Consider the following 14,997-nt stretch of genomic DNA (forward strand, 5'->3'; position numbering starts at 1 on the left):
TGGAATTGAGGTTTCATTAGAGGACCGGCTTCATCTGTCCTGGTTCTGTGTGTCAAGCATGCAATTTCTCAGCAACAGGGTCTTATTGTCACATTCTGTATGGTAATAAAGAACACTGACAATAATCTGTAATAGTTGTGGGTCTCTCGGTACTTACAGGCCAACAGCTTTGTGAACAGTAGTCCAATAGCCCAGACATTCTGAGCAGCAGTTGTGAATGAAACCACAAAAAATTAGAAATCTCTGTACATTAAAAGACATCATAATTTGAGTGAAGAGGCTGTGTAAAGAATGGGAAAAGTATTTTCTAGGTGTTCATGTGACAGAGAGTTAGTATCTAGATTATACAAGAACTAAAGAAAATAAACAATAAAAACCAAAAACAATTCAGTTAAATATAAGGCATGGATCTGGTACACTTTTCTGGTCTCTTTAGATGCCAGTCACATATATGTATATAGATGTTCATATAGAGAAAGTAGCTGAACACATGCACTAAAAAGGGAGTTCTATAAAGAAGAACTACAAATGACTGAGAAATTCTTTTTTTGTTTTTTAATGTTCAGTTTTTAACTGTCCTTAGCCATCAACTTGATGCAAATTACTTTGAGATTTCAACCTAAAAGAATGGGCAAAATAAAAATATGATCAAGAATCCTGACAAGGATTTGGTGGATGTGAAGGCATGTCTGTTGCTAGTGGGTGTTTGATGTTGTACAATCACTATAGAAATCTCTGTGGAGCTTCCTCAAAAAGCTAGACCAGATTCAGCACATGATCTCCCTGTACCACCCTTGGGAGTCCACCCAAAGGACTCAATAGCCTACTGTAGAGATGACTTTTCCTCCTTGTTTAGTGGTGCTCCATTCTAAAGTCAGATGGTCATCAACTCATGTCTGAAAAGTGAAAATGTTCTACATTTAACCAATGGAATATTATTCATGTGTTATAAATGAAATGATGAAAATTAGAGTTAAAGTTGGGAATAATTATTCTGAGTGAATTACCGAGAATTAAAAAGACAAATGTCACAAGCTGTCTATAATTTGTTGATGATAGCTAGAATCTATGTATTCTGTTGGGAATCCCCATAAACGTCAGGAAGACATTAAGAAGAAAAGTTTCAAGGCAAGGAAGATAGAACACAGTGATATAAAGTGTTAAAAGCAGAAAATGGAACAAGAATCATTAAATGGTGTGGGTAGGGCAGGGTAGGAGAAAAAATACAAAAACCCAGGAGAGCCAAAACAATCCTGTACAAAAAAGGAACTTCTGGAGCCATCACTATCCCTGACATAAACTCTATTATAGAGCTACAGTCATGACAAAAGCTTTGTATTGACATAAAAGCAGATAAGTTGGCTAATATTATCAAATCAAAGACCTGATTAATCCACATACCTTTGAAACCTGGTTTTGGACAAAGAAGCTAAAAATATTGAAAGGATTAAAGAACACATCATCAACAAAGGGTGGTGACATAACAGGATGTCAACATGTAGAAGAATGGAAATATATTCATATCTAGCCCATGCACAAAACTCAAGTCCAAATGGATTAAAGATAAATCCAACCACACTGAAGCTAATAGACGAGAAAGTGGTGAGTAGCCTTCCATGCACGTGTACAGGAGACCACTTCCTAAATAAACACCAGGAGCACAGACAGTGACAGCTACGATAAATACATAGGACCTCCTGAACCTGAGAAGCTTCTGTGAAGCAAAGGACACATTAGATGAGTCAAAAAGGCAGCCTACTGAGTGGGAAAATATCTTCACCAACCCAACATCAAACAGAGGACTGATCACTAAAATATAGAAAAAACTCAAGAAATTTGACATCAAAATTCCAAATAACCCAATTAAAAAGTGTGGTAGAGAACTAAACAAAGAATTCACAACAGAAGAATCTGAAATGGCTGAAAGACACTTAAGGATATGTTCACTATCCTTTGGTGAGTCACAAAGTAATCCCACACTAGTTCATAATCATGAATAATAAAGAGTCATTTATTTTGGGGTAATTTACACATAAATATCCTAGACCACAGTCCTCTGAATGAATGGGGAACAGGAATAGATTCTAGCAGCCGGAAACGAGAGCCTGAAGATAGAGAGGGAGCACATACTTTACAGCTGCTTTTTCAGTATAAGAGTCCATGTTTAAGTGGGCTGCGGTCTTAAAGGCTATTAACTGAAGGAGCAGAATGTGTTCACATAGTCCCTTTATTTTTTGTTTAAATAGGAGAGTTCCACGCCCAGTACAAAACGATACACACTAGGAACAGATATCGAGTATAATTAGAATTACAACCAAACAATATTAAGCAAGGAACATATTCTAAATGTTTTGCAGAATAGTACATCCTAAGAAGTCTAAATCTTGTACAGGACATGTCTTAGCTAGATCATAAGAGGACAGTTCATATAACTATATAATCTTCAACCCCATAGAACGCCTGTGAATGGAGATAATATTACTTGAGCATGCAGGAAGACCAATCAAGCAGCTTCCAAAGCAAGCAATATAGGATGGAGACAATTAACTACTTGAGCAATCACCCAAAGTCTCCTTTCCAATGTTGAAGGAACCAACTTCGGCTAAGTCCTAGGGTTCTGGAAGATCATTTTCAGAGGCAGAATATAACTTGGCAAGATTCAACAGTCTTTTTCCTTGTGTCCTTTTTATTCATTTCCAGATACCATGTACTTTGTCAGTAGTTGAGGTATGGGCAGTTTCTTGCCAATATGCCATCAGTGCCAAAAAGAAAACAAACTCCGAGTGGAGTGTTTTTTGTCTCAACATTCTCTCAGGAATCAATTGGTGTTGTCAGGAGCAATTATGTCTCATGTCAACAGAACCCTAAGGTTTTTAAATGCCATGTTCTACAGATCCCTGAAGTGGTTGAAGATCACCAATCTAGACAGAATACAATCTCTATGTATCTAAAGGACCTAATTGATCTGACTGTATATACAACAAACATCAACAACTATTGAACTATAGTATTTAGTACCTGTATATAAAAACTATACCAATATGAAGTATCCAAAACTGATGGCTCCCAAGTATTCACTCTATTACCCACTATTTTTTCCCTTTTTAAGAATGAATATAGTTTTGACCCAAACCCTCTATCTAGTATAATTAACTATCAACCACCCTTGACCAGTGTTCCCAAACCACAGGACAAAATTTTTTGGAAGTTAGGGGGCATCATCCTCTAGAATTGCTTCCTGCTATCGTGGGTTGATGTTTTCTTAATGGAATCCACAAAAGTAAAGTGACAGTTAAGTTTCAAAGTTACTGTCTAGTATAGTTGCAAACAATTTCCAAGTAATCAATAGGGTTTTTTCCTCCCAAAGTTCTTATTTGGAGTTCTAGCCAGAACGTCATGAGAAGGTGCACCATTATGGAAGCTGGAACCCAAAAAACTCATCTTTTAGTAGCACTATCACCATCACACAGTCATGTCTACCAGGTGGAGTTGTTGCTGTGAGGCCCCATCTTTTCCTGGAAACCTCTAAGAATACAGTAGGAAAATGATCCACAGGAGAATCTGTTGTTCATTGTAGAAAGCTTAAACATCATTCATATAAACATAATTCAATGTAGAATACAATATAGACAAAATAGAAATATAGAAAGTAAAATTTTCATAGAATCTTCCTTCTGTTCCATACCACATGGCTCCTGATCTGAGACAGGAACTCTGAATGTACCTTTATCAACTAGCTTGGATTTAAAGAAGTACAGAGCCATTGTCCAACCCCCAAAACAGCTGACTATATTAATGTGTATGTATGTGTGTGCCTGTGTAAATATATGTGTATCCAGCTCCTGGATTCATAATCCATATTCTGTTTTTTAGATGATTCTTAGTGAGTAGATATTTTACCTTCTGTCAGCCTTCAAATATTCAGGGTCTCTTTAATTTTTGATGATGCATATTTTCCTGTAAAGATAAGAACAGAACCCTGCCGCAACCCTATATGCTTTCCTTACTACCTGTATTATTGTCACCATTGTGGATGAACTGTCATTTCTCTTTTTCAAGATGTTTCTCTTTTTCAAAGTGAATCTTTATCAGTTTTGATGGTATCCATAATTTTTTCTCCTGTATAAAAAAGAACAAAACCCGGTCCCCAATATAGCACATACCCTGGTCAACACATCCTTGAAATACACCAGTTGATTTAATTCACAAGTTTTTCCCATTATCTAAGGCCTCTCTGCTGCTGTTGTTCCTTTCTCACTAGCATTGAGAACATTCAAGGTTAATAAAGCATTGTGAAATCTATATACTGGGGTATTTACCATCCCTTTCTGTTTGTTCAGTTTACCTTTTATATTTAATTGAAAGATGTTTTCCACATAAGTTTTTAAGTTTTTACTTGGTTTATGTGGTAAAGCCATCCATTCTGAAATAATATTTTCCCTCTGCACTAATTCCTATAAGAGAAATGCTGAAAGTCAATATGACTAGAATATCATTATGATTTGATTTATCCTATCCACACGTGTCTCCTGTAATTTCTCTTCAATAATCGTCAATTCTTTTTTTTTTTTGCTTCAGTTGTTAATTCTCTTTGAAATGCAATAGAGTTGTGGCAATAAACATGTCTCAGGCTGATACCTCTGCCATGACGCTAGAATCTCAGAAAGCTAAGAAATGTGCTGGATCCAGCAATCAAAGCCAAGACTTTAATCTAGCCTTATCACTTAGCAAATTAAAGACTCATGTGGTCAGAAAAAGAGAGATATACAGTAAATACAGATTCACATGAAGAAAACTTCTCAATATTTAGAGTATATTTAAAAATATATGTAGGCTTAGGAAATAAAAGAAAAAGGATAAAGGTAATTAAAAAATAAGAAAAAAAGAGTAATTGGGTGTTGTGGCACAAACCTTTAATCCCAACACTTGGGAGGCAGAAGCAGACAGATCTCTGTGAGTTCAAGGTGTTGTGGCAGACACCTTTAATCCTAGCACTTGGAAGGCAGAGACAGTTGGATCTCTGTAAGTTCAAAGAAAACCTGGCCCACAGATTGAAGTTTAGAACAGCCAAAAATACACAGAAACAAAAATCTGTCTCAAAAAGCAAAATATTAAAAATAAAAGAAAAAGAGTTTAAAATAAAGCCACATAAAGATGGGAAACACACAGAGAAACTGGACACTGTATGTTAATTTGTTGTCTTTAAATGCTTGATCATTGAAAAAGAAGCAACAGCTGCTAAAAGATATTTGATTATAAATGTTGCTGGATTCATCCAACAAATATATTTTGAAAACACCTTGATTTCAAACTTTAAGTCAAAAGATATGCAACTTTGAAATCAAGGTTTTGCTATTGTTCCTAAAGGAAATGAGAGGGTATGGATTCATTCTTGATTAAGAAAAATCGTTTTGGCCAAGGAAGACCCCCTGAGAAATTTCTGATAAAAGCTAATGGCCCAGATGTCTGAATTCAACATACAGAACAGCCTCAAGACTGCTGGCTTAGATGAACAAGTCTCATAGAACATTCCAGTGAGGATTTAAGCATCATTCTAGTATTTTTAGATATCCATAAAATTATTATGGCCCCCCAATCAGCAGAAAGTAGCCCAGAATTCTACACCCACATTAACACAAATGGATTTAGATGCTTTATTTGTTTGTTAAGAGGGTTGGTTACACATTGTTAAGAATAATGTTTAGGAAGAAAGCTAAACAAAAAAACTGTATTCTGAGTTTTTCTTTGAAAAAATGGTGGGATCACTTTTGGGACAATATATTGTATCCTGTAAAGATTTGTAAGTCCTACTGTTTTAATAAAACACTGATTGGCCAATACAGGCAGGAAGTATAGTTGGGGTGATGAGAACAGGAGAACCAGTCAAGAGGAAAGGCTCAGTCTGCACTCATCACCTAGACACAGAGGAAGCAAGATGAGAATGCCTCACAAGCCATGTGACTAACACAGAAGAGAATTGTGGGTCAATGTCAGTTATAAGATGTTAGGATGCCTTCCTTTACAATTTGTTTACCCTTTATCTTTCTTGTTTGTCTTATTCCTCCAGCTAACACTTTGAAGATTTTAAGGCACCTTAGCATTACTGCACCCCCGTTCCTGAGAACCAGGAATCTGGTAACCAACCACCCGTGCACAGGAGCCTTGAGTACTTTCCATCCCCTTTGTAGTCTTTCTTCAATAGACCCAGACTCTGAAACTGGGGTGAGACGACCTGCAGATAACCTGGAAGTGTTCCTTCTTGTAATCACCATAACATTCATCAATTAGAGTTAGCTAACCATTAAGTGAACTAGTCAAAATAGTTGACAAATGATTTCTGGACGCTCCCTTTTGATTCTGTACTACCCCCTCAGTGATTTTGGTTTTTTGTTTCCCATTAAAAGAGCCTGTAATAGACAAAGCAGGGGTCCTTCTCCTCTCGATGCTGAGGGACCTCTGATCTGGCAATAGAATAAAAATTCCTCTTGCTATTGCACCAACCGTGCTGAGAGTGTCTCTTTGGGCGACCTCCTCCTTGGTGGGGCGTTAGGGACCAACGACTTCAATTACTATACTGAAAAAGTATGTAGAGGACAACCTTGCCTTTTTTCTGATTTTAGTGGAATTGTTTTTATTAAATGCTATCTCCATTTAATTTGATTATAGCTATGGGTTTTCCATACACTGCCTTTATTTTGTTAAGGCATATCCCTTTTATCGCTAATCTCTCTAGGACTTTTATCATGAAGGTGTGTTGGATTTTGTTAAAGGTCTTTTCTGCATCAAGAGAGATGATCATGTGGGTTTTTTTCTTTCAGTTTTTTTAAGATGGTGAATTGTATTTACTGATTTTCTTATATTGAGTTATCCTGGAGGCTCTAGGATGAAGACTATTTGATAATAGTGGATGGTCGTTTGATGTGTTCGTAGATTCAGGTTGAAAATATTATTGAGAATTTTTGCATTGATATACATAGGGAAAAATATCTATAATTCTCTTATGTGGGTGTTTATGTGGTTTGGATAGTAAATAACTGTGACATCATAAAACAAACTGAGCTATGTCTTATGGACTTACAAACAAATTTGAGGAGTATTATTGCTAACTATTCCTTGAAAATCTGGTAAAATTCTGTGATGGCCTTGTTTTCTTTTTTACTTCTTCTTTTTTTATTGGGTGACTTTTATTTATTTATCTATTTATTAATTTATCCATTTCCTAAGGTGTTGTGGGCCTATGCCTATTGCTTACCTTATCACAATTTAATTTTATTAAGTGGTATCTATTGAGGAAAGTATCCCTTTCTGAAGTGGCATTTCAACTGTATTTTAAGAAATAAAAACTATCTAAAAATCTGAGAGTAAAACAGTCCCATTGTTCAGGCTTACAAACCAGGTTATTATTGTAACACACTTGTTTAAATCCAGTAGCCAGTTGAACACAAACCTTTAATCCCAGTAGCCACAATGAAACACACCTTTAAACCCAGAATTCACATTGACACCAATTTTAATCCCAGTAGTCACATTATATCCAAGTTTACAGTAGCCACATGAGTTGGCATAGATATCAGTCAGGTGTTACATTCCGTTAATCATGGTGGTGCATGCATTTATCCCAAAATGATCCTCAGATGTTTACTGTTACCTAATCTGATCTGGCAACTGCTCTCCAGCCAATTATTTGTAATAGCCCTTTTAAATAAGCCAATCCTAACAGTTAAAGAAGAACTCCCAGACACCCCCCTTGCTTCTGTGTCTTTTTCTTTTAAAAGTAGCCTGTACCAGCTGTTTGATGTCTTTCTGACTTTTCAAATGCTGAAAGCCCCTGTCATGACAGAATTAATAATACCCTCATGCTTTAAATCAGCTGTGGTGTAAGAGTTTGTCTCTTGGGGCGACTCCTCCTGGTAATTGTACTCCAGGATTCAATACAAAGTAGGGTGTGTCACCTGGATCTGTATAGGTCCCTGGGAATGCGGTGAAGTGTGAGGAGAGGCACAGTAATTGGTTGATACTGAACTTGTGAGGAGACTAGGATTGAATATGGAGGTGAGGAGGGAGAGTGAAGATGTGGGGCTCTTCTTTCTGCTCTTCTGGCCTACCTGCTTCTCTGGCATTTGACTGGCTACTACCAACATATACCTGCTAGGTTTGGGGGCCAGGGTAACAGGGTGAGTGTGAAGGAAGGTTAGAGGGAAACATGGGACAGAGGAAGAGAAGGCCACAGCCGGTGGTTTGTTATGGAGTTGAAGATGGGACTGGGGATTGGATTTGGAGGAAAGGCAGGAGAGTGAAGATCTGCAGTTAGCCTTCATGTTTTTCTAACTGGAGTGGCCTCAGGGATGTTTATTCATACATAATTGAAAGCTTTTGTATTTTGCATTTTGCTACTGACCTCCTGCTATCTTCAGACTCTGAACTAGAATGCAAAGATATTCTACACAGAAAAAACTGAACGACACACAGAGAATTTCCTTTGATCATATATGAAATCCTGATATTGAGCAGAGGGCAGTATACTTGTCAAAACAATTTTTTTGGTAAATGAATATGTTGATAGGATAGTGTGCAGAGAGAAAACCCTGCAAGTCAGTTACAGTGCAGAAGTTGCTATGAGTTAGGTGAATGATGCTAAAAGACAGGGAATAATGAATCTGAGTACTGTACTCAGTCCTCAGGAAAGAGAACATTCTGCAGGATGTCACATTGAAGCATTGTGTGTCACTGTGTGTGTTTGTGTGTGCTTTGTGGAATAATCTTTCAGTATAAAGTGTGAATATATGTCACTATGATTGGTTTATTACACAAGCTGACAGGCCAATAGCTAAACAGAATAAAAGAAGAAAAAAAGCCAACTGAAAACGATGGTTGGAGAAAGTGTGGAGTCAGAGGTGTTGCCAGCCAGACATACAGGAAGCAGGATCTGGACAAAATGAGGTATCAAGTTTGAGCCATGTGCCAGAATAGAGATTAGTGGTGTTTGAGGCATAGAGGTTAAGAACTGAAATGTCATCTTGCTGAAATTTTCTATTGAAAACTATGTAGTACCGTTCCCTAATCTTCTAAGAGTGAAGTGATCCCACTGGTCAGCCTTCCAGACCAGATTATGATAACACACACCTTTAATCCCAGTAACAGAATGATACATACCTTTAATCCGGATAGCCACCCTAATTTCCATAAAATAGGGTGGTACACTCCTTTCATCCTAGCCCTAGAGAGGAATATAAATTGGGAGGAAACAGCTCTCCTCACACAGTCTCATGCTGAGTTTCCTGGAGGCAGGATCACCATTTCAGTCTGAGGTCTAGGTAAGAGGCAGTTTCTGGCTGTCTGCTTTGCTTTTTGGATCTTTAGGTTGAACCCCAATTTTTGACACAGACTATTTATTAGTTGTGCTTCACCTTTCTATTAGATTTTCAAAACTGAGAGAGTACAGGTTTTTAATGTATGCCCTCCTTATTTTGCCCTCTGGATTTTCTTCATGTCTGTTATATACCTTTTTAATTTCCAATTGTGTTAATGTGGCTATTCTCTCTCTCATGAGTTAATTTAAATAAGGGTTTGCCTACCTTGTTGATTATCTCAAAGAAACAAATCTTTGTTTCATTGACTGTGTTGTTCTCTTTGTTTCTGGTTTGTTGATTCCAGACTTGAATTTAATGATATCTTGCCATCTAGTCCTTTTGAATGTGATTTCTTCTTTTTGTTCTAGAGCTTTCAGTTATTATGTCAAATTGTTAGTGTGAGCTCTCTCAAGTTCTTTGATGAAGGCACTTAGTGATGTGAACTTGTAAACTCTTATAACCACGTATAATGTGTTCAACTGTTTGGGTATTCATTTACCTTCCCTTTTAGAAAGTCTTCAGTTTTTTAATTTTATTTCTGTTTTGACTCACTTTTCATTCTGAAGAGAGCTGTTAGAGTTCCATGAATATGTAAGCTTTTTCTTGTGTCTGTTGTCAATATTTTCTTTCTATCTATCTATCTATCTATCTATCTATCTATCTATCTACCTTTCTATCTATGTATCTACCCATTTATGTCTGCTTGATTGTTCATTGGTGGGAGAGGGATACTGATGTTACCCATGTTCATGTGTGAGGTTTTAACATCTGCAGTGTTTCTCTGACAAATATGGCTTCCCTTGTGTTGGAGGTATAGCTGTTAAGAGTTGAAATGTCATCTTGGTGAATGTTTCTTTTGATGACCATGTAGTATCATGTAGTATCCCTATCGCTTCTGAGGGTAAAATGATCCCACTGGTAAGCATTCCAGGTGAGATTATGGTAACACACACCTTTAATCCCAGTAACAGAATGACACACACTTTTAATCCGAGTAGCCACATTAATTTCCATAAAATAGGGTGGTACACTCCTTTCATTCCAGCCCTAGAGAGGAATATAAATTGGGAGGAAACAGTTCTCTTCACACAGTCTCATGCTGAGATTTCTGGAGGCAGAATCACCATTTCGGACTGAGGCTGATGTAAGAGCCAGTGGCGAACTGGCTGCCTTGCCTTTTGGGTCTTAAGCATTGCTCCACTCTCTCTGTTTTCAGTTTCTTCTCAGATTCCTGTATTGACTTTCTGCTTTGACTTATTTTGGTGATAGACTCTAATCTGTAAGCTGACATAAGGTGACAGAAGACACTGTCTATTGGAGAAAATCTGTTCTCACTAACTTCCGTACTCTTCCTTTCTCTTTTTCATTCCTTCTGTGGCCCTTTTATACACATAATCACAATGTATTTCATCTTATCTACCTTTCATCAGACCTCCATCACCTCAAAGGCTGCCCCATCTCATCTTGCACAAACATCTTTTTGTGCTTACCATAACCAACTGAGTGTAATCAATGCTGGCAATTCTCTCCTTCAGTCATGTCAATAGTAACATTGTAAACTTGTTCTGGCCAATTGATTTTATTGACTGACAAGGGTCTATTATTAGCTGAACTGGTTAAGTGTGATGCCCTTTCTGTTTTTTTCAATTGTGCAGGCAAATCAACTTGATAGAGGAAGTCAAGTTGGTGCAGAACATTAACAAAATATCAGAGTCTGCACAGAAGAAATAAAGTACATCATCGCTGTGAAATTCTTAGTAACATGGGCTATTACGAAGAGATTGTTGATGAAGTCAACAGGATGTATGGGCCTTCTACACAGTCATTTTTGCGCTCAGAGGAAATTGAGGAAGAGAACCAAAGTCTCCAAGGACACAGAGCTTGTGCCCCTTGGTCTGTGTGTCCAGATGCTGCTCAGAGCAGAAGTGCAGGTGTTGCAGGCAGCACAAATGAGCTCACAGGAGGTTCCACTCCCAAGATCACAAAGAGTCACACAGAGCAAACTGTGGAAGAAAAGTTTTCCCAGTTACCGTTTACAGACTCTAAACCATATACCTCAAATGGCAGAGTAAATTTTTTCAGCAGAGGGCCAGCAGGACAGACACATGAAATGTGGGGTACAAACGAGAAGGACAGTGGTAATGTGGATCTTGAGAGCAATGGCCTCTCACAGCCTCTTTGCTCTTCCAGTCCTGAAGAAGTCGGCTTCATTTGGAAGGGATTTACAAGCCACCAGAGAGGCCCAACTTTTCCCCAAAACAACTTTCTACAGCAAGCTGATCCCTTGTTTCCCAATAATGCAAAGGCTGCCTGTAAGAAACCTTTTGGTTTCTACAGCTCCCCTCAGCCTAAGCCACATTATTCCCAGATTTGTCCACCACTGCCAATGCCCCAGCTCTTACCTTCAGATACCAACACAGTATTGGCAAGAGCCTCTGATCATACCAATTCTGTAGTTACGGGCATTCAGAGATTTAGAGATTTGGGGGTTCAGAGATTTAGAGATATGCTGAAAGTACCATACAAGCTGGAGTTAAAAAATGAACCCGGCAGAAGTGATTTGAAGCATATTGTTATAGATGGATGTAATGTCGCATTTACCCATGGTCTGCATAAGTTCTTTAGTTGCCGTGGAATAGCAATTGCCGTTGAATATTTTTGGAACCTTGGCCACAGAAACATCACTGTGTTTGTGCCTCAATGGAGAACAAGGCGCCATCCTAATGCCAGAGAACAGAACTTCTTGACTCAGCTGAAGGAGCTTGGAATATTATCTCTAACTCCTTCCAGAATGGTCCTTGGAGAACGAATTGCTGCTTCGCATGTTAACAGCTTCCTACTACACTTAGCGCACAAGACTGGTGGTGTCATTGTAAGCAATAATAACTTCAGAGAGTTTGTGACTGAGTCAGTGTCCTGGAGAGAAATTGTCGCCAAAAGATTGCTTCAGTACACGTTCGTGGGGGACATATTCATGGTTCCCGACAAGCCTCTGGGAAGAAATGGGCCTCGGCTAGGAGAATTCCTTAGAAAGGAGGGCTCTGGAGACCTGGAGCCTCTACTCAGTGACCTGCCAAATGTGGACATGTTCGCCCGGAGCCACAACACCCAAGTAGCCATCACCAGCTACCAGCCTCCATATTGGAACCAGGGAACCTCTTCAGGCCCTTGGCTTCCTCAGCAGCCCCATTTCACATCCCTGGCCAGCATTTCTGGCATAGAGCAGAACCACCTCATTCCAACACAGAGATCTTGTGCAGAGACCAGCGAGCTGAGGGAGGCCCTGCTGAAGATCTTCCCTGATTCTGAGCAAAAACAGAAGATCGAAGAGATCCTGGCAGCCCAGCCATTCCTGAAGGACCTGAACGTGCTTTCTGGCCTGATATTGGACCTAAGACTAGGCTGAGAGCCCAATGCTTATTGGAACCAGAGCGAGCTCCCAACTGTGGACAACCAAAGTGGGAAGACGCCTTCCAGAGTGAACAGGGCTGCTCTTGATTTTCTAAGGAAAGAAAGGGATATGTTTTGTGCTTACACAAATCTGGAGTTTTAAAGCCATCTTTATTTCTCTGTATAAAATTTGCTGCTAATACAGATTTCACCTTTTCTGTGAACGGAAAGCACATTTTCTGCCTTTTCAGAACTGTGTGTTAGCCGTTTGCCTTGAGTGTATTTTCAACTTTCTGTTTTTAAAACTTTTTCCTTAGAGCTGAAGAAAAATTCGTAAGTGAATATGTTTAGCCTTTCTAAATAAAATTAAATAAAAAATAAAAATATCAGTGTCTGAACAGTCAACTTTGTGCTCTCCCTAGAAACAATATGTGTTGTAGAGAGTTCTACTCAATCTTCCATTTAAAAGCCCAGGTTTCACAGGTTATCATTGCTTATCATACAAAATGTAAGAGCCAAAACTCGAAGTTGGGAGATGATTATAGACATTACTTAATCAAAATATTTTATACTGAAAAGAAATATGACATAAGGTAATTATTTTTTAAAAAAATTATATGTATGATTTTTTTTGCATGTGTGCATGTGTACTGCACATGTGCCTGGTACTGTGAAGGTCAGAAGAAGGCATTGGATTCCCTGGTTCTGGACAGATCATTGTGAGCCACCATGTGATGCTGGAAACCCAAATCTGGTCATTTCTTAGAATAGCTAGTGCTCTTACCACTAAATCATATCTGAGTAAACAAACCAGTATTTGAAAATGTTAAGACTTTGTTTTTGTTTACTTTAATATCTGATAGTATACTAATGGGAATATACTAAAATGTAATTAAGAATATGTCCAAATATATGGTAATGGTATAAATTATGACTTTTAGCATCTATAAACAGCTATACTGTTAAACTCAGATATTGGACAATGATGTAGTTCTAAGTAGAGCCATCTTCTTTCAGTTTTTTTTCCTTGAAAACCATGCCTGTCAGAATTTCACACACAATTTTTGATTATATTCACCTTTTTTCATGAGTCCTCATGGATTTATCAACACTTTCATAGTGCATGCTCCTTGCTGTCTTATTTGACCCATCAAGTCCAGTCCGTACTGCCAAGACACTATCAGATGTGTGATTGACAGGTCAGATGATTGACCAGCAGGGACCACATCCTTAATACTGACTCTTCCTCTCCCCACAGCTATAGAGCACTCTAAGCTCTTTAACTGAAGATGCAACTGCATGAAAATTGCTTTGCACTGGGATTTTTTCTGACTTGAGTGTGTGCAGTTCTCATGAATCACAAGGGCTATGAAGTAATCTGAACCACTTCCTGTTGTTTCTGAAAAACAGGATTTCCTGGTTGTAATCTACCTTTGTCGCCTCTTACAATCTCTCTGTCCTCTTCCTCAATGATCTCTGAGCCTTGGAAGGGCAGGTTCTGATATCGTTGACCGATTTAGAGATTAGAGTTCTTCTTTTTCTTCTCTATCTCTTGAGGAGCTGGAGGTCTCTGTTCATTGCCATCTACTGCAAAAGAAGCTTCTCTGATGAGGGTTGAGATGTGAGCCCATCTTCGAGTGTAATGTTAAGTCGTTAGAAATTGGTTAAATGTAATGCCTATGTAACAGAATAAACGTAGTAGGTTCTTTCCTAGAGTCTGTAATATGTCTTGTCCCTACTGCTGAAGCCAGGTGCAAGCACCTTAAGGTACACATGAGGGGCCCAGACCACACCCCGAAAGACTCTGACATGCCAGGCTCTGTCCACAGAACACCCTAACAGCCGGTCCCATCCCCTCCAGGTACAGGTGGCTAAGCTCGAAATTGAAAACCCACCTATCCTTCCCCACCCTGGAAATCTTCACTTGCAAGGAACTGTACATAAACCTTGTCTTCTGATCAGTGTTCTGCTGCTTCTGCCTGAGCAAAGGACCCACCATCCTGGTGTTTTTCCCTACAAATGAATCTCTTGTGTGAGATTTGCTGTGAGCTATGATTTTGCTTGGCTCCCACCTCCAGGATACCTTCCCTTTCAGAACATTAACACTTGTAGCGGGGAAACTTCGTTCCCAGAGCTATAATACTTCACCTGGTAAATCTTTTCCCCGCTGAGCTGTAACACACCAGGTGTGGGGTCCAACCTCAACAGTGGACCTTAAGTCAAGCCATTAGGTAGTTGTTCATTCCCGTGTCACTTG

At 38.7% G+C, this 14,997-nt stretch overlaps 1 pseudogene; it reads left to right on the plus strand.

Moving 5' to 3' along the window:
* Nucleotides 1-11,112: 11,112 nt before the first annotated feature.
* LOC148119973 (NEDD4-binding protein 1 pseudogene) lies at nt 11,113-12,756 on the plus strand (annotated as a pseudogene).
* Nucleotides 12,757-14,997: the final 2,241 nt, after the last annotated feature.

Source organism: Myodes glareolus, chromosome 13, assembly GCF_982192425.1.
Source record: "Myodes glareolus chromosome 13, mMyoGla1.1, whole genome shotgun sequence".
Lineage (NCBI taxonomy): Eukaryota > Metazoa > Chordata > Mammalia > Rodentia > Cricetidae > Myodes > Myodes glareolus.